This window comes from Lampetra planeri, chromosome 23, assembly GCF_965212315.1.
Source record: "Lampetra planeri chromosome 23, kcLamPlan1.2.h2, whole genome shotgun sequence".
Classification (NCBI taxonomy): Eukaryota; Metazoa; Chordata; class Hyperoartia; order Petromyzontiformes; family Petromyzontidae; genus Lampetra; species Lampetra planeri.
In genome coordinates, this window is record NC_136129.1 from 8,005,828 (window position 1) to 8,010,770 (window position 4,943).

The window sequence follows — 4,943 nt, forward strand, 5'->3', positions numbered from 1 at the left end:
CGAAAAAATAATTTCATTTTAAATCTGATATACACGTACAGGGGGTGTGGGGCGTTGGAAGAAGAGGAGAGTGGTGGTGGTGGTGCAATAGTGGGGAGGGTGGTGGTGGTGGTGGTGCAATAGTGGGGAGGGTGGTGGTGGTGGTGCAATAGTGGGGAGGGTGGTGGTGGTGGTGCAATAGTGGGGAGGGTGGTGGTGGTGGTGCAATAGTGGGGAGGGTGGTGGTGGTGCAATAGTGGGGAGGGTGGTGGTGGTGGTGGTGCAATAGTGGGGAGGGTGGTGGTGCAATAGTGGGGAGGGTGGTGGTGGTGGTGCAATAGTGGGGAGGGTGGTGGTGGTGCAATAGTGGGGAGGGTGGTGGTGGTGGTGCAATAGTGGGGAGGGTGGTGGTGGTGCAATAGTGGGGAGGGTGGTGGTGGTGGTGCAATAGTGGGGAGGGTGGTGGTGGTGGTGCAATAGTGGGGAGGGTGGTGGTGGTGCAATAGTGGGGAGGGTGGTGGTGGTGGTGCAATAGTGGGGAGGGTGGTGGTGGTGCAAAAGTGGGGAGGGTGGTGGTGGTGGTGGTTCAATAGTGGGGAGGGTGGTAGTGGTGCAATAGTGGGGAGGGTGGTGGTGGTGGTGCAATAGTGGGGAGGGTGGTGGTGGTGGTGCAATAGTGGGGAGAGTGGTGGTGGTGGTGCAATAGTGGGGAGGGTGGTGGTGGTGCAATAGTGGGGAGGGTGGTGGTGGTGGTGCAATAGTGGGGAGGGTGGTGGTGGTGGTGCAATAGTGGGGGGGAGGGTGGTGGTGGTGGTGGTGGTGGTTCAATAGTGGGGAGGGTGGTGGTGGTGGTGCAATAGTGGGGAGGGTGGTGGTGGTGGTTCAATAGTGGGGAGGGTGGTGGTGGTGGTGGTGCAATAGTGGGGAGGGTGGTGGTGGTGGTGCAATAGTGGGGAGAGTGGTGGTGGTGGTGCAATAGTGGGGAGGGTGGTGGTGGTGGTGCAATAGTGGGGAGGGTGGTGGTGGTGGTGCAATAGTGGGGAGGGTGGTGGTGGTGGTGCAATAGTGGGGAGGGTGGTGGTGGTGCAATAGTGGGGAGGGTGGTGGTGGTGCAAAAGTGGGGAGAGTGGTGGTGGTGGTGGTGCAAAAGTAGGGAGGGTGGTGGTGGTGGTTCAATAGTGGGGAGGGTGGTGGTAGTGGTGCAATAGTGGGGAGGGTGGTGGTGGTGGTGGTGCAATAGTGGGGAGGGTGGTGGTGGTGGTGGTGCAATAGTGGGGAGGGTGGTGGTGGTGGTGCAATAGTGGGGAGGGTGGTGGTGGTGCAATAGTGGGGAGGGTGGTGGTGGTGGTGCAATAGTGGGGAGGGTGGTGGTGGTGGTTCAATAGTGGGGAGGGTGGTGGTGGTGGTGGTGCAAAAGTAGGGAGAGTGGTGGTGGTGGTGCAATAGTGGGGAGGGTGGTGGTGGTGCAATAGTGGGGAGGGTGGTGGTGGTGGTGCAAAAGTGGGGAGGGTGGTGGTGGTGGTGCAATAGTGGGGAGGGTGGTGGTGGTGGTGCAATAGTGGGGAGGGTGGTGGTGGTGGTGGTGCAATAGTGGGGAGGGTGGTGGTGGTGGTGCAATAGTGGGGAGGGTGGTGGTGGTGCAATAGTGGGGAGTGTGGTGGTGGTGGTGCAAAAGTGGGGAGGGTGGTGGTGGTGGTGCAATAGTGGGGAGGGTGGTGGTGGTGGTGCAATAGTGGGGAGGGTGGTGGTGGTGGTGCAATAGTGGGGAGGGTGGTGGTGGTGGTGCAAAAGTGGGGAGGGTGGTGGTGGTGCAATAGTGGGGAGGGTGGTGGTGGTGGTGCAATAGTGGGGAGTGTGGTGGTGGTGGTGCAATACTGGGGAGGGTGGTGGTGGTGGTTCAATAGTGGGGAGGGTGGTGGTGGTGGTGCAAAAGTGGGGAGGGTGGTGGTGGTGGTGCAATAGTGGGGAGGGTGGTGGTGGTGCAATAGTGGGGAGGGTGGTGGTGGTGGTGCAATAGTGGGGAGGGTGGTGGTGGTGGTGCAATAGTGGGGAGGGTGGTGGTGCAAAAGTGGGGAGGGTGGTGGTGGTGCAATAGTGGGGAGGGTGGTGGTGGTGCAATAGTGGGGAGGGTGGTGGTGGTGGTGCAATAGTGGGGAGGGTGGTGGTGGTGGTGCAATAGTGGGGAGGGTGGTGGTGGTGGTGCAAAAGTGGGGAGGGTGGTGGTGGTGCAAAAGTGGGGAGGAGGATGGTGGTGGTGGCGATGGCGGTGCAATAGTGGGGAGGGTGGTGGTGGTGGTGCAAAAGTGGGGAGGGTGGTGGTGGTGGTGCAAAAGTGGGGAGGGTGGTGGTGGTGCAAAAGTGGGGAGGAGGATGGTGGTGGTGGCGATGGCGGTGCAATGGTGGGGAGGGTGGTGGTGCAATAGTGGGGAGGGTGGTGGTGGTGGTTCAATAGTGGGGAGGGTGGTGGTGGTGGTGCAACAGTGGGGAGGGTGGTGGTGCAAAAGTGGGGAGGGTGGTGGTGGTGGTTCAATAGTGGGGAGGGTGGTGGTGGTGCAAAAGTGGGGAGGGTGGTGGTGGTGGTGGTTCAATAGTGGGGAGGGTGGTGGTGGTGGTTCAATAGTGGGGAGGGTGGTGGTGGTTCAATAGTGGGGAGGGTGGTGGTGGTGGTGGTGCAAAAGTGGGGAGGGTGGTGGTGGTGGTGGTGGTGGTGCAAAAGTGGGGAGGGTGGTGGTGGTGGTGGTTCAAAAGTGGGAAGGGTGGTGGTGCAAAAGTATGGAGGGTGGTGGTGGTGGTGCAAAAGTGGGGAGGAGGATGGTGGTGGTGGCGATGGCGGTGCAATAGTGGGGAGGGTGGTGGTGGTTGGTTGTGGGTGGTGGTTGACACAAACTTAAGAGATGCGAGACGAGAAAGGAGCTGCAGAGCTTCATAGCTCATCAGATCCCTCCCGGATAACTAAACCTACTGAGATGAGACCCACCCCACCGCCCATCCGCCCCGAGCGTTTCACGAAGACGGGGAGCCTCTCCAACTGCTTGGGTTGCCTGCGGCGTTCGCTCGCTTTGCGTTGCTTTGCTCAGCGACACTCGAACGTACGTACGTTGAACCTCTTTCGCACCGTACGTAGCCAACCGTGTTAATCCGAGTTGCTTAATACACCACCGTCCACGCGAATCTCACCTCCGCGCAAAGGAAATGATGCCGGTGTCATTGTGAACGTGGGGACAGGAGGGTTATTTTTTGTCATTTTTTTAATGTTCAAAATAATTCGGGTGTTTAAGAGACAGCGAGGCCGAGACGGAGGTGTTCGGGTTGTGTGTGCAGTTAACAGCGAAGGGGTGGTGGTCGGGCGGGGGGGTGGTGGACAGGGGGGGTGGTGGACAGGGGGGGGGGGGGTGGGAGGCGAAGCGATGGATGGCCAAGCCAGCCCGCGATGCGATCTGTGAAACCGGGCAACCTGAGTTCGATTACGGGCCACGGCTCGCCATCGGTAGCGATCGATATCCGAACAAGCGGTTCTGGTCGCGCACAATCCCGTCGACCGCGCCCTCTGCCCAGCGTGGTGAAGTATGGTGAAACGGGTTAGTGTCCGAAAGGAAATAACAGTTTCGAGTTGGCATTTGTTGAACCGGATCAGAACTCGAGAGACCAGCATGGAGGAGTCTCGTTTGCGAAAGCAAATTCAAGTAATCGACGGAAAGGACAGGCAATGTATTTGGCCAAAAAGAACTGCGTCACGTGGGGGTGCGCACGGTGGCGAGATGTTAACTCCCTCGCCTGGTATGCAAGAGGTCGTCGGTTCGATCCCAACCCTGTCGGATTTTAGTTTTTGTAGTTTGCGTGTCTGTCTCTCTCTCTCCCCCCGTGGTCGCGTGGATTTTTCTCCGGGTCCTCCGGGTTTTTCCCTCCACATTTCGAATCGGAGCATTTGGCCGCTTTGCATTTCCACGTGACGATTATAAAGCCACTTCGTTGCGCTCTCATTTGTGGGCAGGTCGCTTCTGAAAAAGAGCTGCACATGATCCTTCTGGCGGTACCCCGGGGTAACCAATGGGCCGAGGCAATTAAATATTTTATTTCTGGGACACAATTTTTTCTACAGGGGTGTACTTCACTCCGCGACTGGGGTAACCAATCAATTCGAAATCAGTGCCACTCCGCGATGTCGAAACGCAGCGAGGACGATTGCGCCGAAACCCTGAACGCCCATTCGCACCGTAGTCGTGCATCGTGTGCAGCTCGTCGAGATGAGTCAATTGCCGCATCGCCGACCATCAACAGACTAAAAACGACTGCATCACGAACATGATGCGAGAGCCGGGGTACAATGATACCCCGGGTGACCGCCTTGAGGTTCATCCAGCTCAGTGGTGCCTTCCCTGATGAAATAAACAATCGCTTCGTTTATTTTCGTTCATAAATCGAAACGCGTGACCGACACGTCTTTGGCAACCATTCACCGGGCGATGGATTGGAACACCGGGTTCGCTAAACGACGCAAAACGCATCTGAAATCCACCCCCCCTCTCTCCTTGCCCCACTTGCGCACGAGGAGTCGCTGGCAGCGTCGGCGGCGGCTGCCTCGCGTGCCGACTCGGGGCTGAATGCCGCTCCCTCCGACGGCTTGCGAGCCGCAGAAAGTTCACGCGGCTCCACCCCTCCGCCCCCCCCCCCCCAATTGACGCGATAATTGATTGATTGACGCAATTAAAATGGTCCGGCTGGAGCCCTATACCCCCTCGACCCCCACCCCCTGGCACATCCCACGTTTGAGCCCCCCGCCCGCGTCCTCCACCCCCCACCCCCCACCCCCACGCTACCACCCCTCCCGTGATGAGATATTTAAGCGATGATTAAAATCGCGCTCTGTCATCTTTCTCGGGAGAGGCGCGTGGGCCGCGAGTTGGCGTGAACTCACTGAGCGCATGCGTGACGTCCAATTACTGGGGGGGGGGGGGGGGGTTGGG